Genomic DNA, 27,666 nt, shown 5'->3' with positions numbered 1-27,666 from the left:
ATTTAGAGAATCATTCCATAGGGAGAGATTCATGTTAGAGGGAGTTCACACTAATAGAGTCAATTGTCATGGATGAGAATTATAATGAGACTAAGGATATTATCCTTACTTCAATTTTTCTCTAAAATTTCAGTGTATTATGACATGTTGTGTTTCCATCAATGCCATAGAGGAAGATTGTTGAAAATAATTATTCAATTGTATATTGTATTTGATGTTACACAAAATGTCAAGCCTTTACTGAGAAATAAATATATCTTAGCTCACTTGGGCATCAAAGGTAGTTTTTTGTATCTGTTAAGCTTTCCTATATATGTCGAGCATTCTAGTTATAACCAAGTTCAGATTTAGTATCTATAGAGTTCACTAGAGCATTGAAGGTAAATCTTGTATTGACTAAGTTCACTCAATTAAAAAAGGAAAGTTACCATGGTTCCAATGTTAATCAAGTTCACTCAGTTACCAAAGGAAAATCAGCTCAAAGTTAGCATTAATGGAGTTGGGTCAGTTGACAAAGGATTTTATTGTAATGACCAAGTACTCAAGTCAATGATAGTTGACTAAAAGCATATTGAGTCTGATAGAATTATTTGACAATTATATCTGACTTAAGAGATGGAAATTGATTGATTAAGAGTGTATTTAAGCTGACTTGAAAAATTAAATCATATAAGTATGAGGTAAAGTTGAGGATTGAAAAAGTGACCATGTGGAAGAGAAGAAGATGTATAAAGGAAGTGGATTAGAAGGATAATAGGGTATCTAAGTTACCCAAGCTACAAAGAACAATCTGATCAAGAAGGATTAAGTAATCAAGCAAGAACTAAGATCTAAAAAATTGGTTGCATCATTAATCAGGTCAAGTCATTGTTACTCTCTGTTGCAGTGAATCAAATATTAAATAGAGTTAGCGTAATAGCTACTTTGTAAATCCTCTAACAAGGTTACAATTCTAGATTAAAGTATATGAAGACCTCTAACAAGGCCACTAATCATAGGGTGAATTAAATCCTCTAATAGAGTCACACATAATAGTGTGTTTTGTAACCTATAATAGGGTTGGCTCCTAATAGGGCTCACTTTAGAAAAGTGAAAAATAGTAAGTAGTTGCAATTGGTAGTTTTCCCAAATTAGTTTTCCATGATAAATCATCGTGTCTCTTGTATTCATGTTATTTTTGTCATGTTTCTATAACTAATTCAAATCAGGTTGATCACATTAAACATCTTGAGAAATTATTATTTTAGTGTTAACTGAGTGTCTACTAAGTGATAGTAATTCTTAGCATTAACCGAACTACAATAGAATACTAGTGTTAATCGAGCTTCACCAAGTTTTAGGTGTTGTATTGTACTGACATCTTAAGGGATCTTGGATTGATTTTTGTGGTAACTGATTCACCCCTCTCCTCTTAGTTACTCCTCTTATATTTCAAACAAGTACCATCTATTTTCATTGCTACCCTTAGTAATAGATTAGAATCTCTAAACCCTATCCAATTTTTTTGCGTACTTCATGAATATCCAAAAATTACTAATTGAAAAAAATTGAAATAGCTCCCACATCTATTATGGACTTAAATGAATGTAAGGAAACACATTTAAGTTCCCTTGTGATCATCAACAAACCACATCAACCACTAAGGTTATCCACATTTAAAACTTGACATTGAAGGAACCTTAAAGTCATCATATGATTTTCTACCAACCTTAGCATACATGAGACTTTATTCAAGAGAGGATAAGATATTTTGGTACTTTTTTCTACTATTTGGTTGGTCATAAAACACACATCAACAAAACAAGTTTTTCTTCTCATCCTTATCTTTTAGGTGTAGTTGTGATTTTCTTTGTTGGGGGTTTGTAGACATTTTTGGGTGTCCTTTTCTTGTGATTCGTGAGAGTATTCTTTTATTTCCTTCTAGAATTTGGTAGATTCTCTTTGGTTTATGGTCCCAAGCTTCTAGGTCCTTTCTTTGTGTCCCAATATGGTTATTGTGGAGTGTGTGGTCAGTGGACCCTCTTCTCCCCATTTAGCCATTATTTTTTTGGACTTTTTAATGTTTCTTTTTATGTGATAGATGTATCTTCTTGTTCTTTCTAGATTTTCTTCAATTTCCAGTGGTGGTGTGTGGTGTTTTCTTTGGTCTAGCTACCCTTTTTTATGTGGAGTTTTCTCTTCATGCCTTAGTGGTGGATGAGGTTTTTTATGCCCTCTTTACATCATCCCTTCTTGTTGTTGACGTAGAATTTATTTTTGAGGTGGAGGATTGTCTCATGGAGATAGTGTGCTACTAGAGGTAAGGTGTTGTTCATAGTTGGGGAAAGGATATCATTTTCCTCTTAAGATGTTGTTTTGAAGGGTTGGATTAGGTTTCTTTTTTCATCAGTTGGCCTGGTTTAGCTATGTTAATTGGTTTGTCACTCTTTTGTGTTTTAGCATTGCACTAACTTCTCTTCTAGGGTTGTTTTCCTCTCTAGTTGCATGCATTTTTACATGTTGGGGTGTTCCAACTCTCTTCTTGTTGGAAATATTTGCGCTTTTTTCATTCAACTATGGTGCTCGTGTCCTCTTAGTTTCTCTACTCTTCTCCCTAATTTTGTCCTTTCATGTTTGGTGGATCATGTTCTCCTTTTTTATCCTATTTCTAGCTTCTTATTTCCTTCTTCCCCTTGTCTTTTTTTGAGGAATTTAGAGATAATTTCTTTTGTTGTTCTCTTGATTTTTGTGCTTTATGTTTTATGAATTCTATGACTCTTTTTTATGGTTTTTTTCTAGCCACTTTGACACATACATATATACATAAATACATACATACATATATCCACATACATGCATACATACATACATAAATTTTCATATGCAATTTTATAACCTTGGAAAACTGTATTTGATCTTGCTAGCTAGGAATGACTAATTGTACATTCTATTGTACCCAATCTAATGATAGTTCTACAAGAAATTGTAACCAACCTAGCTAATCAAAAACTAGACTAATTTAACTTTTTTATGGGTTATTTCTTTCTAAAAATTTCTTCTATGGTATGCTTTTTGTAAAATTTCTTGTGAACACTTCCCATTTCTCCTAATCTACATTATTTTTGTGTAGGATCTAGACCAATCTTTAAAAATTGAATGATGAAATGAAAGCTATCAAGGATGAAATAGCTATGCTAGAGTTACAACACAATTTGAAGTATCTTTTAGATATGGTAGAGGAAGATATTCATAATTTTGATCAAAATTTAAGGCATGAGAGAGAGTTTGTGGCAACATACTAGAAGGAGGAGCAACTTTAGAAAGAGACTACACTATAGAAAAAGAAACTAGACAACATAGATCATATTATGGGATCATTGGATAGAATTTAGGAAAGTTTTGCATTAAGTACTATGACATTGGATTCACTTGCAAGTGTCTTTGAGAATTTATAGTCCAAATATTAGGAGGTCTAGAAGTCATGCAATTTTTCATGTATTGCATCTACATTTTCTTTACTATTGCTTATAAGATTGTTTCAAGGGTGGGAACTAGTTCAACGTCCTTTGCATGGTTTACAAATAATTTCATTGTGGCAAAGGCTTTAGCAACGAAATACTCCTCATGAGTATGGTACGTACACAAAAGTAGAACTTTCTTCTTCAACTCCTTACACTCAACTCTTCATTAAAGCTATTCTTCCAGCAGTCAGAATAACTACTAAAATTCCTTGGAGCCAAGGGACCTCAAACCTATGCTACAATTTTTAGAGACATGGGAGAAGTTATTATAGGCTTCATTACTTCATAAAACTCTAGATCATATAGTGATTCCAAATTAACAACATCAGTTAGATAATTGGAATCCTCACAAATAGACCTTGCTAATAAATGCATGGTTACATTCTTGGCTTCTATTGTTGGGCTTGACTATGGAGCCTTTATATCAAACTATTTGATATAAGTTGGGGAATTCACTTCTTATCTTGCATGCAATTGGTGCATCTGCATATACATTTTTATTTAACTTGGAAAATTGTATTTGATCTTACTAGCTAGGAACAATTGATTTTTTGTTTTATCATACCGAATCTAATGACAGTTCTACATGAATTTGTAATCAATCCAACTAATCAAAATATAGACCAATTTAGTTGGTTTATGGCTTGGGAATGTGCTACTACCATTTATCATATGGTCTCAATGTTGGAAGCAACATTTTTCCAAAGTGATAATAGGTTTTGTATCATTGGCTTTGTTCAAGTCCTAATTTTAATGAAGTAACATAGTGGTTTTCACAATGGAAAGGACTATTTCACCTTGAGCTTCTTGCTAATTAGGGGATAGGAAGTCAACTAAATGTATCCCTTGAAATGATGAATCAACTAGTAAAGAATACAATTGTGGAACAACTTGGAGATATAGAGAATGTAAGCTATCTTGGGTTGATAGAGCAACACCAATTTGAGGTACTTCAATAGCAAAAAATAGTAGCAACATATGCTCAATAACAAGCCTCAACTTCCATGGCTAGTGGGATTCACTTGAACAATTCCATGGGTGCACCTTAGTTAATTCTTAAGGATGCAATTAAAACATATGCACAAGAACATAACATCAATTTTTTTTCCTAAAGTGGGATTCACACATTATCGTCTTCATGTCTATGGCTTTGGAGCTATTATTACCTATTTAGTATCTATAAAATAAGTATTCATTTCATAATCTAGGGATAGATGGGTGATTGCATCATTAGAGATGCTAGTTGAGATGCACCATAATCGAACTGGAGAAAATCATTGTTGAACCAAACATATAATGAAGAGAAAACTCAAAAAATTGAGTGTTGAAATGCTGAAAAGAAATTTATCGAGCATAAAACACCCATGCTAGAGTTACAATACAATGTTAAGTTGAGTTTAGATATGGTAGAGGAATATATTAAGAAGTGTGATCAAAATTTAAAGTACAAGAGAGGTTGTGGCAATATGCCAAAAGGAGAAGGAACACCATTAAAATGAGATTACAGGATAGAAACAACAACTAGATAACATAGATGATATTATGTGAGCACTTGATAGAATCTAGGAAATTATTGTGGTAGGTACTATTACATTACAATCACTTTCAAGTGTCTTTGAGAATTTATAGTCCAAATATCAAGAGGAATACAAGTTGTGCAATTTGTCATGTATTGGATCTACATTTTCTTGGCCATTTCTTATAAGAGTGTTTCAAGGTTGGGAACCACTAAGAAATCCTTTGCAAAGTTTAGAGGTAATTTCATTGTGGTAGAGGCTTTTTTAAGTGATAGAGCCTCATGATTATGGAATTTAAAAAGATGTAGAACTTGCTTCTTCAACTCCTTACACTCAACTCTTCATTGAGGTTATTCTTCTAGCAGTGAGAATAGCTTCTACAAATTCCTAGAAACCAAGGGACCCTAAACCTATGCTACATTTTATGAGGACATGGGAGAAGTTACTACTAATATTGATACTTGATATAACACTCTAGATCATATAATGATACCCAAATTAGTAGTAGTAGTAGATACTAGGGATCCTTGTAGAAAGGCTGTGCAAATACATGCATGGTTACATCCTTGGCTTCCATTTTTGGGCCAGCATATGGAGTCTTTATATCCAACCATTCATTATAAGTTGGGGAATGTACTTCAATCCTGACATGCAAGTGGTGCATCTTCATATGTAATTTTATCACCTTTGAAAATTGTATTTGATCTTGCTAGCTAGGAACAACTAATTGTTTGAGCTATTGTACCTAATATAATGATAGTTCTACACTAATTTGTACTCTATCTAGCGAATCAAAAGCTAAACCAATTTAACTAGGTAACGACTTGCATCTTTCTAAAAATATCTTCTATGATATGTTTTTATAAAATTTCTTGCTAACTTTGCCCATTTTTTCATGTCTGCTTTATTTATGTGTAGGATTTTGAGGTAGGTCACTTATTACAGGTTGAGTGAGTTTTATTATTTTATTATTTGGATTATGGAATATGTATATACCAGGATTAATTTTTCTATTTGCTAAGATGTTATAAGAACCTTAAAAAATATCTCTTTGCATATATACATACATACATACATAGACACACACATATATGTATGTATGTATATATACATATACATATATATAGGGAAGCTTGTCTATATATACATACATACATATATATAAAAACACATATGTGTGTGTATGTATGTATATGTACACATACATATACATAAAGAGAAGCTTCTCTAATCACCTACTAGGTAAAATATAAAGAGATACATGTTTAGAAGGAAAAAAAGGAACATTCACATAGGTACCTCTCTCCCCTTGAAGAAAATTGTAGAGCAAGGGCACAACATGACACCAAAATCATAGAACAAGGAAGAAAATATCATGAGGGTACAATAATGAAATGCATAGATCATAAGAAAGTGTACAAAAATGAAATGAAACAATCACAAGGGAAAAAAAATTAAATCCTAGATCTCCATTGAGCTCTACAAGTGTAGGAAATTGAAGTGTAGAGATCAAAATTGAATGACAGTTAAATTTAGTGATCATAAGGGAATGGAGATAAAATCTTTGCAAATGTTTATTAGCTTAGAGCTCTCCACTAATTTTTAGGTCTCTCCATCCTCATTTAGATATCTCCACCCTCTTTTGTGTGCAACTCTCCACAATCAATCAAAAAGAAAAGGGAATTGATTTATGTTGTGTTTTTTTGGTTTATATGCATGTGGGTATTGCAATTAGGATGCCAACATTAATATTTTGACTATGTCATGGATAATTTCAAAAAAAAATTGAAAACCACCCACAAATTACCTTACTGTCACAAATTGCAATCACAATTTGACCTCAAATGTTGTAGTGAAAGAAGATGCATTCAAGACTGTCATTGAACATTATAAGAGCATGCACCATATTCTAGAATCTTGATCACATGGAGAAGGATCCCAACATTATATGCAAGGGATTTAATCAAAAAATGATAGTTCAAATATATGATTGGAAAATAAAGACGTTACAAATTTGGAAGCTCTTTCAAAGCCATTTTGGATTTTACAATGTGGTGGATTGAGCATTAGCTTGAAAAACTAGTTGTGCATATAAATAGATTCACTGGTCAATTGATTGTTCATTAACCACTTAGGGATGAATAACCAAGGAAAATATCTAAAGGGTGTGTAAAAGGAAGAGAAATTCTATTAGAAGGTGTATAAATAAGGAAAAGGAAAGCGGTATTTTAAGAAAATCATCATAGGAGAGAGAAAGATGTCCAAGAGCTTCAACAAAAGAAGAAGAAATCTATAGATGTTTAATCTTCTCCAAGTCAAACTTCCAGTGTTTAGGAGATAGAAACAATTGAAATGTAAAAAATATGGAAAAGCATAAGAAAATTTGAGAAAGAAGAAAATTTGGATAGGCCAATACAAGAACATTTGAGTATAAGTACCTAGAAAATCTGTGCAATGGAGAGGAAGAGATCAAGATAGAGCTATGGAGAGAAGTCCCACCTTAATCTTAGAGTGAGAAATAATGTAGAAATGTGCCTATCTAGAAGAAAAAGATCCTGCAAGAGTGACACATGTTCCAACTTTAGAATTTATTTATCTTGATATGATGATGGATAGTCTAAGAGGGGAAGAGGTTATAAACTTTGAAGTGGTCCAAAGGAAACTTGACCAAAGTATGCACATTCTAGAATGGTTGAGGCAATGAATTGAAATGAGTCAATTAAAGGAGGTTGATCAAAAAACTAAATTACTAGAAGTTTTTGATTGAGGAAACCAATTCAAAGAACAAGGGAAAAAATAATAATTACTATAGTTGTTAGAGGAGAACTAGGGTCTAGGATTTTGTAGATTATAACTCCTATAGTTGACAAGAGTAAAAATCAGATTGCTCAAGATGAGTATCATGTGATAGAAATCAATCTTAGTTAGACCACCTATAAGAAAATCATAGATGAATTTGATGATTCCTCTAAAGATTTGAAAGATAGACGAGAGAAGTTGAAAGAAGGATACTAGAAATAGAGAAGAGAATCATTTCAAAGCCTTGTATTAGTAAATCAATGATGACCTTGTCTAGTAAGAGAGGAAGGTTAATCATTTTTATCTCTAATAAGTATCAATTGAAGCAATATATGATATAAACAAGATAAAGAGAACTACTTGTTGGCAATTTTTGCCCCCAATTTAGCCTGACATTGATAACTAATCTAAGAGATCTTTAGTGGGCTTGATTATTTGCTATGAGATTTGATGGTTCTCATGTTCTCTCGAGCTATCTTTTGATCTCCTCAAAAGCATGATATGTTTCCATGCATCACCATTCTGGCATTACCTTATCCTGTAATGCTTCCTCAATGATCTAAAGTCAAAAATTATACCTCATGGTGGAGGGTCCCACTTCCCATGTTATCTATGTTGTGTGTATGCTTTTTGCATGGGTTTTTGGTTCAACACATCATCTAACATCATGATACCATGCATTATGGCACTTCTTCATGTTGTCGAGTCTCCATGAGGCTATAAGGCCTAGAATTGCATCTAATACATTGCATCTGGCACATCTTGGGGTTTCCTCACAACATCTTAGTCATCCCTTTTATAGACAAAAATCTCATCGATGACTATGACTTAACTGTTCATTATGAACAGTCACATTACATTTGGGTCATTTGTTTCAAAGAAAAAACCTTCATTTATGACCATTGCTCATTTTTTTGTAAAATTAGATCTCCCCACTCGCCCACCACCCCCCAAAACGGTCAACTCTACATGTAATCCTTCCCAATAGTTTTTTTTGCCTATGGAACACGACAAGGACCTATTCTTCAATGCCCAGTGACTTCTCATGACTTGATTGGTACAATGTCATTGCACTCCGCACCACTTCAATGCATGAAATGATCAAATTTTAATGATTTTATCTCTTCCAGTTGGGCACACTTATTTTGTCTCATCATGTTATTTCCTATAGAAAATTTCACTTCATGATAATATTTCTTCTAATTCTCAGTTATTGCTCTCCTCTACACTATAACTCCATGGTGGTTGGAGTTTGAAGTCAATGTAAACATCAAAGTTACTCTTGAACTCTATAAAAAGGCAATTGTATGTATGCTTTTGGGGTTTTCCTCTATTTCTATTTTTCAGTAGCATTATGCTCTACTATAACTTTTTTCTTCCATTAATGAAAGCTCTATTTCTTACTTCTTCTTTCTATTCCTTATTTGTGCATGTCTATTGCGTTATGGTGAATATTTTCTTTTATATTTTCTTGATTCATATGTTGTGTCAAATCTTCTAACAATTGTTGCATAGTGAAATTCTTTTTCCTTTCAACACTACAATTAGTGCCAAACCTTCATGTCATTTTGGGAGATATATTGGAGTTAAGATTAGTTTATTCTATCTTGAAACATCATCCCCTTTCCATTTAGAAATTTAATTTTATGCATTCCTTCTCCCTTTTCATCTCAAGTGGTAGTTTAGGTGCATCCTAATAGTAAGGAAACCAACCTTTTCCAAAGATTTAACCTCAAAGTGCAACTCTCATGCTTGGAGGTTGCTTCCATGTTACACAAGGTCACTTAAGGGTTATACCTAAAACAATGGTGTCGACTTTTGTGTCAACACTAATCAACGTACAAAGGTTTAGATAGGAAGAATTTAGGAAGAAGCATTCAATCATGTGGAAGAATTGGTGCAAGTGCATACAGAGGCATTAGTTGTACTTTCTAAGATCTAGTGCATAAAGAAATCATGGGAATATGATCATAGTTATCAATATGAAATGAATTTTGATATAAAAATATTATGGAAACACCAAAGAAAGCATTGATTAGTGATGGAATTATCAGTGAAGGAGATGATTTTTTAGAGAGATGATGTTGAGATCTTTTCCATCGTCTCTAATAGAATGCACACCACTCAGTACTTTATACCATATTGGGAGGAAAGCTTGAGAAAGGCAAGAGAGTATTTGCAACGCTATAATTCAAGCAATAATAGATACCAAGAAACAATATATAAGAGTTGGAAATGGTGTTGGATCAATCCCATGCCTTCAAGTGGGGAAATAAAGGATATATGTATTTAATGCATACTGGGTGTTCTTAGTGGTCATTTATTGCACCCTATTGCCTTTCTAAATGAGTAGGCATAGTGGGAATTTATTACCCACTATAGTAGATGATTCATTATTTCATTAATGTAGATTCCTCTTCTTTTGCCTAACTCTAATTATGGCTAATGTGGCTCAATCTAGTTCATCAGATATTGTTTTATAATCTCACCCACCCATTGTAATGGAGGACCTACATAATAGCCTCCCTTCTCATTTGTAAAGAGAGGATTTTATGAGATTATTTCTATGTGGTATTGAGATAATAGAGTTTTTATTGAAGCTTGTGAATACTTGATGTATCTTGATACTTTCTTGTTCTCTTAAATTGTGTCATTTATACTAAGTTTAGTTTACTTAAAGTGATATGATTGCAATATAGAATGTGATATTGTATAGATGAATTATTTTGCTTCATACTTTTGACTTTTTAGTGATTCTAAATCATTGTGCAAAGTTAGTTTCAAACACTTTCATACATATTCTTAACTCCTATCATTTTCATAGATAGTGTTCTTTATGATGTGGTATTGGTAATATAAAAATATTTCACATAACCCTTGAAGATTGCACTAGTTTGTGATTAGTTGTAGTACAAGTTGGTGAAGCTAAACTTGGAAAATTGAAGAATTTTTCCACCAAAGTAGTATTGAAAATAATTATTCAATTGTATATTATCATATTATCTTTGATGTTACGCAAAATATCAAGCCTTTGTCGAGAAATTAGTGTCAACTGAGCTCCCTTAGGCATCAAAGGTATTTTTTTGTGTCTACTGAGCTTTCCTATGTATGTCAAGCTTTACAATCATAACCAAGTTCATAGTTAGTATCTAACAAGCTCCCTTGGGCATCAAAGGCAGATTCTATGTTAACCAACTTCACTCGATTACCAAAGAAAAGTTAGCATGGTTCCAATGTTTACTAGGTTAACTTGGTTACCAAAGGAAAATCAACTCAAAGTTAGTTTTAACTAAGTTAGGTCAACTAAAAAAGGATCTTCTTGTGTTGGCCGAGTATTCAATTCAGTGTTAGCTAACTAAAAATGGATTGAATTTGATAGAATTATTAGTCAATTCCAGTCGATTTAAGAGATGAAAATTGATTGATTAATAGTGTATTCAAGTTGACATTACAAATTAAATCATATAATAATAAGGTTAAGCTGAGGATTGAAAAAGTGAACATGAGGAAGACAAAAAGATGAATAAAGAAAGTGAATTATAAAGATAGCATAGTATCCAAAATAGAGTTGCAAAGAACAATCTGATCAAGGAGGATCAAGTAGCTGGAACTGGGATTTGAATTAGCAAAGTTAGCTGCATCAACAATTTGGTCAAGTGATCATTACTAACTAATAATTGTAGCAATGAATCAAATCTTCTAACAGAGTTAACCTAATAGCTATTTTGTAAATCCTTTAACAAGGTGGTATTTCTAGATTGAAGTGTTTGAAGACCTCGATCAAGGCCACTCCAAATAGGGTGAATTAAATCATTTCATAAGGTCACTCCTTATAGTGTTTTTTTAAAACCTTTAATAGGGTTGTCTCCTAATAGGGCTCACTTAAGAAGAGTGAAAAATATTAACTAGTTACAATTGGTGGTTTTCCCAATAAGGTTTCTATGTTAAAACATATTGTGTCTTGTGTTCAAGTAATTTGTTTTATGTTTCTACAACTATGTTAAATAAGGATAATCACATCAAAAATCTTGAGAAATAATTATTTCAATGTTAACCAAGTGTTTACTGAGTGATAGTAATTCTTAGTGTTAAATGAGCTAGTGTAGAATATTAGTGTTAATTGAGCTTCAACAAAATTTTGATTTTGTATTGTATTGACATTTTAATGGATCTTGGATTTATTTTTGTGGTAATTTAGTCACTCCTTCCCTATAAGTTACTCCTCTTATATTTCCAACAATTGGTATTAGAGCTATTTGTGGTTGTAGATAAGGTTTTCAAGGACCTAAGCTAGAGATCAACATGTCTTATAGAAGAGAGATTCCCAAGCTAAATAGATATAACTTTCAGGCTTGGTAGGAACTCATGAAGCTATTTTTTGCAACCACTAGAGACTCTAACCTGAAATATCTAAATAGCAAGTATGTTGCACCTACTCATTCTTTGACTATGGAACAAATTATAGAATAGAAGAATCATAAGATAATGATGATTGATATTTCCTCTACTCTCAATTATGTTTAATTTCACAAAGTCAAAGATTACCCTACTTCTCATGAAATGTGGGTCAATATGAAAGATATCTATGGAGGAGATGATAATGTGAGGAGAGATAAGGAATAAATTCTAAGAGGTCAGTTTATTTAGATAAAGATGAGAGAAGATTAAAATATTGAAAAATATAGTGAAAGGATCAAAGAAAGTGTGAGTGCAATCAGAGCCTCAAGAGAGAAAATAGATGATGTTGTAGTAGTTAGTAAGGTACTTAGAACACTTCTTCCTATTTATACAATTAGTGTTTCAACTATTAAAAAAATGAGATGTGATCCCAAGAATAACATAAGTTTTGGATGCACTAGTGGGAAGGTCGATAACCTTTGAGTTAGATAATATTCATAACTATGTCCCTAACTCTAGTAACGTTGAGTTTGCATTTCAAGCTATCTTTCACTCAAAAGGAAAGGTGGAGAATCTAAAGATAGACATTCTAAAAGTGAGGAAGAAGATTATTATGATGATGATCTTGAAACAATTGAATCCCTACTTGAAAAAAGATTTCCTGAAGGTAAAAGAAAACTACCCCTAATCTATTTTTCTTGTGAAGAAGATGGTCGTGTTGTTGCAAGGTGACCAAACAAAGAAGGAAAAGAAGAAAATAATCTGAACAACAAGTTCAAAGTTAGGAATGATTTCAAAAGCTACAAATACTACAAGGAAAAAGATAAGAAATCCTATTACATGACTAAAGATTATGATACTAGTGATGATGATGAAATGGTGTAAATTTCTATTAAAGATGAATTAGATAATGAAAATGAAAAGATGTCCATCATTTCTCATATCAGCAAGAATGACACATGGATCATGGATAGTGGGTGTTATGTGACTGGTGACAAAACAAAATTTATGTAGTTGGAATACTATTATGGTGGGAATGTCAGATTTGGAAATGATGAAACTTATTATGTAAAAGGAAAAGGTTGCATTGCATTGACTAATATACTCAGGTGTGATAATTCTTATTGGTTTGAAGGACTGAAACACAATCTACTTTGTGTGGCATAGTTGAACAACATTAGATTCAAGGTAGAAATCATGAATGGGAAGGCCAAGTTTCTGGATGGTAAAGGAAATCTAGTTGGGATTGATAATCAAACAAGAGGTAACCTATTCTACCTACATCTAACTAAAAGTTCATGTTTCATGGCTCAAGTAGAGAAAAGTTTGTTATGGAATAAAGCATTGTCTCATGTGAATTGAAAACCTAGTCAACATAAGAAAGAATAAAATAGAGCTATTCCAAATCTAATGGAAACCTAATATGGGCATGTGCCAAAATTGTCAAATTTGAGACATGGAAAAGACAAGATTCAAACGTAGGAACTAACATTCTGAAGAAGTCTTGGAGCTAGTTCATATAGACCTGTGTGGACCCATCGGAAAAGAGAGCTATAGTGGAGATAAGTATTTCATTTTATTTGTTGATGAATATTCTAGGATGATGATAGTAATTTAATGGAAAGATAAGTCTGAACCTTTTCAAAAGTTCAAATGCTATCTGGCTAGATTTGGGGAAGAAATAGGAAAAACTAAAGTGTCTAAGGTCAATAGAGGTAAATTAATCTCAAATAAATTTAATGAACTCTGTAATAAAAGATGAATCAAAAGATAGGTATCTACATCTGGTATACCTCAACAAAATGACATAGCAGAAAGAATAAATAAATCTATCATGAATTGTGCAAGGACACTAATGATAGAGGAAAATTTTTGTAATCAAATACTGGAACAAAGCAATCAATACAACTATTCATACCTTGAACAAAGTTTAGCTGAAGAAAGACACAAATTAGACTTCTTATGAACTATGGCATGGCTATAAACCTAATGTCAATTATTTTAAAGTATTTGGAGGAAATTGTTGTATCTTAAAAGAAACAAGGAAAGGAAAATTTAATGTAAGAAGTGAAGAAGTCATATTCCTAGGATAGTCTAGGAAAAGAAAATTATATAAATGTTTAGATCTAACTAATCACAAGGCTATAGAAAGTGCACATGTAAATATTGATGGGTTTACAAAAAGTAGTGAAGAACAAAGTAGCAAAGAACCTAAAAACTATAGAAGCTTTGTCTACTTTGAACTTGATACTTTACCTAATGTTTAAGACAACACAATTGGAAATTAGAAAGCTTCACCTCCTAAGTCCCCTAGATTTCTAGTTCAACCCGAGTTCCAGCCAGTGCAACCCAAGTTACAATTACAAGGACTTCAGATGCAACCAATGCAAACTGAGTAACATTATGAAGGACCCGAGTTACAAATAGTAGGACCCAAGCATAATTCAGAAGATTATTGAGACCATGGTAAACCAAGTGAAATAAGTTGTAAATACAAGGTAAACTATATTTGCTAGGTATGTCAGAAGGCATTGATCATGCACTTAAAAAAAAAAATTGGAGATCATTCAAAAGGCACAATGACAAGGAAAAAATTAAAACTTACATGTTTTCTTACTAAGTTTGAACAAGAAACCATTAAAGATGCATTATACAATGAAATTTGTGTTGTGGCAATGAATGAAGAGATTGAACAAATTGAGAGGAACAAAACTTGGACTGTTGTTCCTAGACCCAAGGATAGAAATGTAATTGGAAAAAGATGGGTATTTCAAAATAAGTTGAATGAAGATGGAGAAGTGTCAAGAAAAAAATCAAGGTTAGTTTGCAAAGGTTGTTCTCAAGAAGAAGGTATTGATTATGGACAATCTTTTTCTCCTATTGTAAGACAAGAAGGTGTTATGACACTACTTTCTTATGTTGCACATAAAGGATTCAAAGTATATCAGATGGATGTAAAATTAGCTTTCTTGAATGCAATCCTAGAAGAAGAAGTCTACATTGAGAAACCTGAACGTTTCATAGATCCTAACAAAAGGGATATAGTTTGAAAATCACATAAAGCTTTATATGGTCTCAAAAAAATCCCCGAGAGCATGGTATGAAAGATTGCATACTTATCTAGTGAGAATTGGCTTTCAAAGGACAAATAACAACAATTTTCAATACATCAATGAAGAACTAGGAAACAAGATATTATTGGTAGAAATATTTGTGAATGATATATTATTCACTGGATATGATGACATATGCAAATCATTTTCTAAACAAATTAGTATGGAGTTTTAAATGTCAATGTTTGGAGAGATTAAATTATTTGTTGGGCTACAAATTTAATAGAAGAAGGATGGCATCTACATTACTCAATCAAAATACATCAAGGAGATATTGAAGAAATTTGGAATGGAAGATTCTAGACTAGTTGGAACATCTATGTCTATTGGATATACGCTTTCCAAAACTGATGATTCCATTAAGGTAGATTAGACTACATATAGATTAATGATAGAAAATCTTTAGTATGTAGTACACATAAGACCTGATATTGCACTAGAAGTTGGTATGGTGGCAAGATTTTCTACTAATCCTAAAGAAAATCATATGATGGCAATAAAGAGAATTATGAGGTATCTAAAAAGTACTAAAGATTATGGATTTTGGTATAAGATAGGAGGCAACTTTGAATTGAAATCCTTCACTAATACTAATTGGGTAGGAAGTATTGATGATAACAAGAGCACTAGTGGTGGAACATTATTTCTTCAAAGGAGGCTAGTATCTTGGAGAAGCAAGAAGAAGAATTGCATCTCTTAGTCTACAACAGAAGAAGAATATATTGTAGTAGTAGTCAATAGTTACAATATTGTTTGGTTTAAATAACTATTGACACGTATGAAGGGTAAGTGGATCATGGTCAAAAAAATTATGTTCTTAAGTGGCAATAAAAATTTAGCAAATTAGGGTTATAACAACTTGACATCCAAATTCTACTTGTAATAAAATTTATATCAAAAAGTTGAGAATAAAGAATCTCTAGTAAATTGAATTTATTTTCTAAACTACTAGGCCTTATCTGAAAAAATTAAAAGCTGATTGGTCAAAATTTTGAATTTTATTGCAATAGTACAAAAAATTTAGGACAAAAATAAGAAGTAGATTTATGTTTGGCCACCTTAATAAAAAATAATAGGTAATATTTTTTAATAATATTCTAGATATAAGAAGTAGAATCATGCCTAGATGTGACACATATTTTGGGTATTTTTATTCTAAATAAATAATTTATTATTATTTTTCTACTTTAGTATTTTTGAAATAAAAAAATCTCATGTCTGACAACCTTAACTAATTTAAAAATTGAAAAAATTTAATTTTTATTCTTTTTCCTTATAGTAGAAGAAACATAGAATGTGATGCATCTTTCAGATTTCAAAAATGGTGTACGATATGAAAGTTATAGTTATTTTTCAAGTAGTGTGTCAGTCACCACTTTATACATAACTCCATTGGAAAATAAGTAATAAAATTAGTTACTAAACTTGTAATTTCAAAAAACCTACATTTGTGGAAAGCTAAGAACATTCCTAAGAAACTCATTTCATTTCATCAAATTTTGGTGAATAAAAGGTTGTTAGCTACATGTTTAAAGTAAAAACCAAACAAGAACAGTCCAAAAACACATTTTCTGGACATATTTAAACTTGACCATATATGGTTGGTATCAAAAGATATGGTAAGCCTTATAAAGGTATTAATTGATTTCATTTAGTATCATGATGGGTGGGAAAAAAATTGGAATGGATTTTGAAATGCTTTGAGGCATTTCAAAACTACATGTTTTTTAGATCACCAGGTTTTGGCACACCATGATCTTGCACATACCTTGAAGGAAGAAATCGAGAATCTATCAATTATCTTCTATGATAACACCAGTGAAATTAACATATCCAATAATCTAGTGATGCATGCAAAGACAAAAAAACATTGCAATAAAATATCATTTTTCAAGACAATGGGTGCAAGACAAAGAGGTGAGATTGGAATACGTGAATACAAAAGAACAAATTATGCACATATTTACAACACCATTACCTGAGGATGAATTTTTGTATCCAAGATGTAAGATAGGGATCTTTTCCCTATTTGAAGCCCACTAAATAGAATTTAGTGATGCATCAACCAAGTATTTTAAAGATCAGACAAATTGATGTAGTATTATAAGAGAAGATTGAATTTGAATCAATACATCAGGTACATAGAAATTAATTGAATGTTGTCTTTGGCATGAGATGGAAAAGAGGGAGAGTTTATGCTATTATATCAAAGAAATTTTTTCAATGATTGTGATGTGGAAAAGAGAGATTCTATGTTGTGAAATCAAAGAAATTATAGTTAGAGAATTTAGAGAACCATTCCAAAGGGAGAGATTGATGTTGGGGGAGTTCACACTAGTAGAGGGAGTTCTCATGGATGAGAATCATAATGAGACTAAGGATATTATCCTTACTTCAATTTTTCTCTAAAATTTCATTGTATTATGACATGTTGTGTTTCCATCAATGTCATAGAGGGAGATCGTTGGAAACAATTATTCAATTGTATATTGTGTTTGATGTTACACAAAATGTCAAGCCTTTATTGAGAAATAAATATCATATGAGCTCACTTGGGCATCAAAGTTAGTTTTTTGTGTCTGTCAAGGTTTTCTATGTATACCAAGCATTCTAGTTATAACCAACTTCAGATTTAGTATCCACAGAGTTCACTCAAGCATTGAAGGTAGATCTTGTATTGAGTGAGTTCAATCAATCAAAAAAGGAAAGTTATCATGGTTCTATTGTTAATCAAGTTCACTTATTTACCAAAGGAAAATCAGCTCAAAGTTAGTATTATTGGAGTTAGGTTGGTTGACAAAGGATTTTCTTGTCTCGACTAAGTACTCAATTCAATGATAGCCGACTAAAAGCATATTGAGTCTAATAGAATTTTTTGACAATTCTCTCTAGCTTAAGAGATGCAAATTGATTGATTAAAAGTGTATTCGAGCTGACTTGAAAACATAAATCACATAAGTATAAGGTCAAGTTGAGGATTGAAAAATTGACCTTATGGAAGAGAAGAAGATGAATAAAGGAACTGGTTTAGAAGGATAACAGAGTATCTGAGTTACCTAGGCTACAAAGAATAGTTTGATCAAGGAGGATCAAGTAATCAAGAAAGAACTAAGATCTAAATCAGAAAAATTGGTTGCATCATTAATCAAGTCAAGTCATTGTTACTCTCTAATAATTGTAGTAGTGAATCAAATCTCGTAACAAAATTAGCGTAATAGCTACTTTGTAAATCCTATAACAAGGTTGCATTTCTAGTTTGAAGAATTTGAAAACCTCTAACAAGGCCACTACTAATAGGGTGAATTAAATCCTGTAAAAAAGTCACATGTACTAGTGTGTTTTGTAACCTATAATAGGGTTGGATCCTAAAAGGGTTCACTTTAAAAGAGTGAAAAATAGTAAGTAGTTGAAATCGGTGGTTTTCACAAATTACTTTTCCATGATAAATCCTTGTGTCTCTTGTATTCATGTTATTTTCTTTATGTTCCTACAACTAAGTCAAATTAGGTTAATCGCATTAAACATCTTGAGAAATAATTATTTTAGTGTCAACCAAGTGTTTACAAAGTGACAGTAATTCTTAGTGTTAACTGAGCTACAATAGAATATTAGTGTTAATCGAGCTTCACCAAAATTTAGGTTTTGTATTGTACTAACATCTTAAGGGATCTTCAATTTATTTTTGTGGTAAGTGATTCACACCTCTCCTCTTAGTTACTCCTCTTATATTTCCAACAAGTACCATCAATTGTCATCGCTACCCTTAGTAATAGATTAGAATCTGTAAACCCTATCCAATGTTTTTTGCATACTTCATGAATATCCAAGAATTATTTAATTGAAAAAACTTTATATAGTTCCCAATCTGTTATGGACTTAAATGAATCTAAGAAAACACACTTGAGGTTCCTTGTGGTCATCAACAAATCACATCAACCACTAAGCTTATCAATAATCAAGACTTGGCATTGAAGGAACCTTAAAGTCATCATATGATCTTCTAGCAACCGTAGCATACAAGAGACTTTATTCAAGAGAGGATAAGATATTTTGGTACTTTTTTCTACTATTTTTTTGGTCATAAAATGTACATTAGCAAAACAAGTTGTTCTTATCATCCTTATCTTTAAGCTGTAGTGGTGATTTTCTTTGTTGGGGGTTGGTAGACATTTTTGGGTATCCTTTTCTTGTGATTAATGAGAGCATTCTTTTATTTCCTTCTAGATTTTGAGACATTCTCTTTGGTTTATAGTTCCAAGCTTCTAGTTCATTTCTTTGTGTCCCATTATGGTTGTTGTGGAGTGTGTGGTCAGTGGACCCTCTTCTCTCCCTTTTGCTATTATTATTTTTGACTTTTTAATGTTTCTTCTATGTGGTAGATATCTCTTCTTGTTCTTTCTATATTTTCTTCTATTTCTAGTGGTGGTGTGTGGTGTTTTCTTTGGTCTAGCTACCCCTTTTGATGTGGGGTTTTCTCTTCATGCCTTAGTGGTAGACGAGGTTTTTTATGCCCTCTTTACATCATCCCTACTTCTTGTTGATGTAGATGTCCTTTTTGAGGTGGAGGATTTTTTTTTTGGAGATAGTTCACTACTAAATGTAACGTGTTGTTAATAGTTGGAGGAAGGCTATCATTTTCCTCTTAAGTTGGTGTTTTGGAGGGCCCGATTAGCTTTCTCTTTTCATTGGCTGGCCTAGTTTAGTTATGTTAATTGGTGTGTCACTATTTTGGGTTGTAGCCTTGTGCTAGCTCCTCTTCTAGTTTTGTTTCCCTCTCTAGTTGCATGCATTTTTGCATGTTGGGGTGTTCCAACTCTCTTGTTTTTGGAAATATTCATGCTTTTTTCATTCAACTATGATGTTTGAATCGTATTAGTTTCTCTATCTTCTCCCAATTTTTTCCATTCATGTTTGGTGGATCATGTTCTCCTTTGTTATCCTATTTCTAGCTTCTTAGTTCCTTCTTCTCCTTGAATTTGTGTGTGAGGAATTTAGAGATAATTTTTTTTGTTGTTCTCTTGATTTTTGTGCTTTAGATTTTATGAATTCTACAACTCTTTTTGGTGGTTTTTTTCTAGCCATTTTGACACTCTAGTTCCTTCCCCTTCTTGGTGAGAGGATGTTCTTGATACTATTTTTCTATCTTTTCAAGTACTTCTCCCATCTCATGTTATGTGTTCATTTCTTCAATGGTTATCATATGTTCTTGTTTGAGATTGTTGGTTACCTTGTCTTCCAAAGAATTTATTTTTGGTTTGTATTGGCTCCTTCTTTCAATACTCTAGCATCTTGTTGTTTTGGTTTTGGTTTCTTAGATTTTCCTTTTTTTAGGTCCCCTTTTTTGTGTCTCCTTTGAAAAGCCTTTTGAAATCACCTCTTGTAAATTTCTTTCTTCCTATCATTTTGAGTCCATATTACTTCAATGATATTATTATTTCCTTTGCTATATGGGTATGTGCCCTATCTCATTTTACCTAAATTAAAACTAGAGAATGACCTAAAAGTAAATAGATAAGACATCTTTAAATATTTAACTGCAATTTATCTAGTTCCTGGTATAAAAAAATCACACACTATTGGAGTACGCTAGATAGTTTAAAGTTTTCAAACAACATCCATGAATTTAATGTTTTAAAATAAATAATTATGAAAATAATAGTATTTCACTTAGGAGAGCAAGAAATGGTTGTTGATTTTCTTCATCAAATAATGTGATTTCACTTTTCACATATCTTGCATAAAAGTAAAAAATATTAACTTCTGACATGTCAATCTCTAGGAATATTTAGTTTTTGAGTCATCTTACATCAAAAAATGAAACTATCTTCCTGAAAATCCTTATACAATTTCTAAGCTTTTTTGGGTAATAGTCTGGCTTCTATGTTGTTTTAGGTGCCATATTAAAAAAGGATAAAATAATGGAAGAGCATACAAAAAATCATTGGGTTTTTAATTAATAGGAGTGGTCTAGGGTGGTGAAAAGTTACCATTTCCAAATAAATTTTATGATGGGCTATATCTATGTATCTATGGTTGAGGGACATGAAATGGATTGGGTTACTTGACTAAGTCATCAACATAGCTACTCAATCTCCTTGTATGGAAGAGGTGAACTAGCATTGTACCATGGTGTTGAGATGGAAAGGAAAAAAGGATTTCATAAGGTCATCACTAAAGGAGATGCAAAGATGTAATACATATCTTGAATAATAAGGAGAATATAGGATAGGAGATGGAGCATGTCATAATTATGGTGAAAATTCATCGCACCAGGATGGAAGTCTTTATGTGTAGTTACATCCTAAGAGAAGGAAATCATATCACTAAAAGTCTGGTGGTGGATGGTCACCCTTAAATGTCAAACACATGTAAGAAAATTAAGCTTAGAAAAAAAGGTCAACCTTTTAGTATTTAAAAATCTTAGCTTAGAAATCAAGCTTTAATATGTACTTTCTAGGATTTGCACCAGCAAAAGCTCATTCATAGAAAGTTTAAATTTTGAAAAGAGTATAACTTAATCCCTTGGATGGTTCATGCAGTAATCAAGTAGGTCAATTCCTTCTTGAGAAATAACTGACAAGATTTATAGGTTGTTATTATTTTATTATGATAGTTAGTTTCCCTTAAATCCTTGCCAAGTATTTTCTCTTCATCTAAATCTTATATATGCAAGTATTTCTAATACTGTAAAAGTTTCCTTCTAAACTAGATTATCTTGTCCTTCAACATTTTTCTCAATTTTTGGATGCCTAAATATAGGGCATATTTGACCATTTTAGTTATCTATAGTATCATTATTAGGGAGAGTTGCATACTATGAACCTGATATATGTGATGATTATAAGAATATAGAAAGGGCATCAAGAGTTCCTTGTTCCATTTGTATGGATAATTATGTGGAAGGAATGGTGGGCTTTTGTCCTAGTTTATCTCACAACTTCATAGACTCGTTGGATGGTGAGAAGGTAAGTATTGACATATTTTCCTTCTTGGTGATGCTAGAAGCTATTGAAAAAATCATTAAATTAGCTATACAAGGTACCTAATTGCCTAGGAATTGTAAGGCATCTTACAAAGAGGACCTTCACTGTTTGTTGGACCTTGGAAACAAGATTCTAAGATTATAGAGTGGGCTCAATGGATAGAAGCTCCCAAGGGAGCATAAGGCGATCATTATGCTTATGACATTGGAAGGAAAACATAAAATGTTTTTTTATATATGTTCTAAAATTTAAATGATTTTAGGAAGGATATTAAATTTTGTTTCCTCATATTAATTTGACCCCATAGTTATGTCTCATCCAAACTCTATCCATCAAGCTTAACAATCCCAATTTCGTCCCCATTTCATGCAATTCTAAAAGAAATGTTGTTTCCCTCTTGGAAAGCCAAGACATCCCCGTCTCCATGAGATCAACTCAAGTTAATCTGACTAGCAAAGCTAAAAATGAAATGTTGTTTTTGAGGACCAGCCAATGTGTTGGAAGACTCAACTTCCTCTTGGTCTACTACGTCTAGGTGAACCCCTGATAATTCTATTCCCATTTGGTGCATAGTTTCCCCTCCTCTTTGGTCTGTCCTTCTCCCAAGACCATCTTCTGCTATTGGACCCCTTAATCTTGATGTCTCCCTTGTCAAATACTCAACCTAATTTTTCCTATTGCATTAGTGGGAAATATATTGTCGAAAAAGTGTAAGAACAATGTATCTTCCACAATAGGCTTAAAGTACTAAGTAGCTTTATTTCCAGCTCTAGATTGCAAGAAGAAAAATTAATAAGTTACGAATGTTGGAGATAAAGGTAGATACATCTATCAAGCCTCTCAAATATGTTGCATGTTCCATCTCTTCTATTATTCCATGTTATTATTGTAGGGCCCATTTGCCGTTGCACCAAAAGCCATGACTGTTAGTGAACATGGAACACCACATAATTAACCACCTGTGGGCAGGGGAGCGCGTCGCATCACCCAACAATCTCCCCCTCGACGCGCATACCAGGTGCTTACGCGAGTCGGGAAGGCACCGGGGAGATTTGAACCCATGACCAAGCCAAAACCAGGCTCTGATACCAATTGTGGGGCCCATTTGCCGTTGCACCAAAAGCCATGACTGTTAGTGAACATGGAACACCACATAATTAACCACCTGTGGGCAGGGGAGCGCGTCGCATCACCCAACAATTATGTCATTATTAATTTTCCATCCATCATATTGTTATTAAAGATCCATTCTGTGAAGTCCTTAAATTATTAATATTCATTCTAAATTATTCCCCTTTTCTCATTGATATCAGATTTGGCATTGAAATCCCCTCGCAAATTTTGTGTGCAAATTGCAGAAATAATTGATGTGATGTGAAAGATTTTCTTTCTTGTTGTTGTCATTTGACCATACACATTGATCAAACAAATTTGAAAGACTTATAACAGTGTGAATCAACCCCATAATCAAATTAGGTTCCTTATTAACAACTTCAAACATTACATTTGCCGGGCCTCAAAACAGTGCCAAACCACTGCTGCAACATCAACATCTACTACTTTCGAGATTCCTAAACTTCTACTCAATCTGTACATTTATACATCATTTAATTAATTTCTTGAATAATGAAATGTTATGAACTCATTATGAACATAGTAGGATTCAACAAACATTGCTTTTTTCTTCAAGTGATGAGCTTCATAGGAAGGAACAACCCCTTGTGTGCATGAAATAGAGATGTGATTTTAATTTGACTTCAGCTTCCCCATTAGAGGGAGAATGTTATAACGCATAAAATAAGAGTTCAATTACTATGTTAATAGAAAAGGCGCGCATTAGACAAAATAAGTCATCATTGATTTATGGGTAGCATCATTTCTGAAAATCTATAAAGACAACAAAAAGCGCTTGCACACTTGGGCAAAGTCTCAAAAAGAAGATCAATATTTCCACCAATTTGTTACATTGATATTTGCATTGCACCCAGCATTAAACTGTGGCCAATGGATCCATGTTGGTGGTGAGGTGTGTATCACTCTATCCTCTAGCCCAGATAGAATTAAAAAACAGATACAAATATCACTTAATTTGTTAGTTTCTTGTTTAATTATAAAATAATAATAATAATATAAATTTGAAACTGTCTTATAAATTCTGAAGTAAATATGAAAAATGAAAAACATGAAAAACAGCCTTCAATGGAACATCTCTACATTCTTGTTATTAGTTTTATTACATTTACCTGTTCCTTTTAACAGATCTGCCCATTTCAACTGTGATCCAAAATGACCATCAACATTAACTGCCTTTCCAGTGAGGGAACCACTACATAAGATTATCTAAATGTATTTACAATAAAAAATATCATCCTCTTTATAAATAAAACAAAGATAAAGAAATGCTCTAAACCAATTGTGTAGAAATGAGAATACAGAGAAAGCAAGAAATATTGTATATAATATAATAGAAATAATCAGGGAAACTTATCACTATTCATGATGTAGCCGTTGGACAGGGAAGCCATCTCATCCTTTCTGGAGGCACCAGTCACCCAAAAAAACAAATTTATTAAAAGTTGTCCAATATCTCTTGTTGTTATTAGATGATATTGCTCTTGTTCACCCTTACATAATATGTCTCCTATTATTATCCCATGTTCTCTGTTATGTTTTACCATGGCAATTTGAACAGAAGTTTCGACAGGCCAAAACTTAACAAAGAACATGGGATAGTAATTGAAAACACACTATGTAAGGGTGAACAATCTCTATCATTTAAGAACAATGAGAGATCTCTGACAACTGTTTCCACAGGGTTGCATGCTATAATTCTTTCCACAGGCTCGCCTTCAAAGGAAACTGGTCAACAGTAAAGGGAATTGAAACGTTCGTATCAATTGAGAAGTGACTGAAAAGAAAAAATTGAAAACTGCCTTCAAAGAAAAATCTCAGTATCTTTCTTATTTATGTTAGAAGATTTACCTGATTGTTTTCCCAGAGCCGCCCATTTCGACTGTGATTCAAAATGACTACCAAAGCTTATGTGTACTAGTGTTAATTCTGAATGCTAAAATGCATTTCACCCGTGAATGTCACCAAATAACAATGTACGATTCTAAGTGGCCTCTCAACTTGGTGGCGATATTTTGTCATTTGAAGAATTGAACAATACCATGCCACCACAAAAGGGCCATGGCAGAAAACATGTGGTTCAACAGTACACAGTAATCGGTTATAATTATGTCAGTCCACTACAAGCTTCAGTCCTTATGTGTACTAGTGTTAATTCTGAATGCTAAAATGCATTTCACCCGTGAATGTCAACAAATAACAATGTACGATTCTAAGTGGCCTCTCAACTTGGTGGCAATATTTTGTCATTTGAAGAATTGAACAATACCATGCCACCACAAAAGGGCCATGGCAGAAAACATGTGGTTCAACAGTACACAGTAATCAGTTTTAATTATGTCAGTCCACTACAAGCTTCAGTCATTAATGTATGCCACTTCAAGTATAGGAATAACTCTTATATAGAAGATGCTGTGACTACTAAACATAGATCCTGCTCTCGATCTCGAAAAGGAAATGGTCTATTTTCGGGTATTGGTAGTCATCATTGTTAATTAGAAATGGTCTATTTTCGGGTATTGGTAGTCATCATTGTTAATTATTGTTAGTTGGACAGCTGTTATTTCTGACCCGGAAATAGCAGTTGTATTTATGGGGAGCTTGGACAGTTGTTCGTCCTTATCTATGAATAGCAGTAGTATTTATGGGTGGTTTCGACAGCTGTTTGTCCACTTGCCAAGAATTAGTAAATGGTTATTATTTACTAATTTTAGAGATTCCCTTTTGGACACCTTGCAACCAATTCTATTATTGGCTGTCAAGTTGTCTTAATCTCAGCCGTTGATTTGATTTAATCTCAGTCGTTGGTTTACCAACAGGAGTAGTATAAAAAGGGGTCATTGGGTCATTTGGATGAGAAGTTTTGGAGAAACGTTTGCAATGTTAGCAAACAGTCTTGCAGTGTTAGCAAGGGTGCAGTGTTAGCGTGGAGATAGTTGTGGGGAATATCAGCGGGAGAAATTAGGAGGTTGTTGGAGTTCTACTAGTGAGAGGCAAGGAATTTTGTATCTCTTGATTTGCTGAAGTTTAATATAATTCCTCATCTGTAAAACTGGTTTTCTCTTAGGGTTTTTTCAAGGGACAATTTGTCTGAAAATATTGTGTTCATTGTGTTGCGCATTTCTTTCCATATTTTATAAGTGAAGTTGCAGTTGTGTTATTTTTTAATATTAGCTGGGAATTTATTTTTAGCAGTTTAATAATCATTTATGATAGGAGATTAATAATCAGTGACTGCAATAGGTTGATTTTTCACATGGTATCAAAGCATTGTTAAGGGTAGAAGAGTTTTTCCCTAGGAAAGAAATTTTGATCTCTTTAGATTTATTATTGCTTTAAACCCTTGAGATGGCTTCAGCTGGTTTGAGAGATCAGGATAGGTTGAATGGTGCCTCAAATTTTAGTGTCTGGAAGGCCAGAATTTCTTTATTGTTGGAAGAGAATGGTATCAAGGATTATGCTACCAATGGTGTACCTGTACCAATGGATGCAACACAGCTTGCAGCATATAAGAAGGACGATGCCAAAGCGAGGAGGATTATCCTTGATGGTGTCAAGGATCATATTGTTCCACATATCTCGAAGCTAGATACAACAAAGAAGATGTGGGACGCCATTCTAAATCTATACCAGAATGCTACCACCAACAGGAAGTTGATTCTCAGAGAGAAGCTAAAGAATACCCAGATGAATCAAGGAGAAGATGTCACAAGCTACCTCACTAGGCTCAGACTTGTCAAGGATGAGTTAGCAGCTGTTGGAGATAGCCCTACTAATGATGAGCTAGTGAGAATAGCTCTAAATGGGTTTACTAAACAATGGAGTGTCTTTGTTCAAGTTGTCAGTGGACGAGATACTTTACCGAGTTGGGATTGACTATGGACTAATTTCACTCAGGAGGAGTTTAGACTAAGTCTTGTCAATAGGGCCAACAAGAGTCAGAAAAATGAGGTGGAACAAGAGAACGTTGCCCTAGCGGGTAAAGGGAAAGAAAAGAAGGGATCTAGCAAAGGATCAAATTCACAAATTGAAAAGAAGAAGAAGGACCTTTCTAAGGTCAAGTGCTTTGGATGTCACGAGTTTGGCCACTATGTTAGTGATTGCCTAGAGAGGAAGAAGGGTAAGAAGCAGGTGGCAGCTTCAGCAAGTGAAGAAGAACTCTCCAGTAGAATGGAAGATGAGTTTGCACTCATAGCTTGTATGGTTATCTCAACCTCACAGTGTG

This window comes from Cupressus sempervirens, chromosome 5, assembly GCF_028749045.1.
Source record: "Cupressus sempervirens isolate cs-2001-9-10 chromosome 5, ASM2874904v1, whole genome shotgun sequence".
Classification (NCBI taxonomy): Eukaryota; Viridiplantae; Streptophyta; class Pinopsida; order Cupressales; family Cupressaceae; genus Cupressus; species Cupressus sempervirens.
This window is presented reverse-complemented; position numbering follows the sequence as displayed.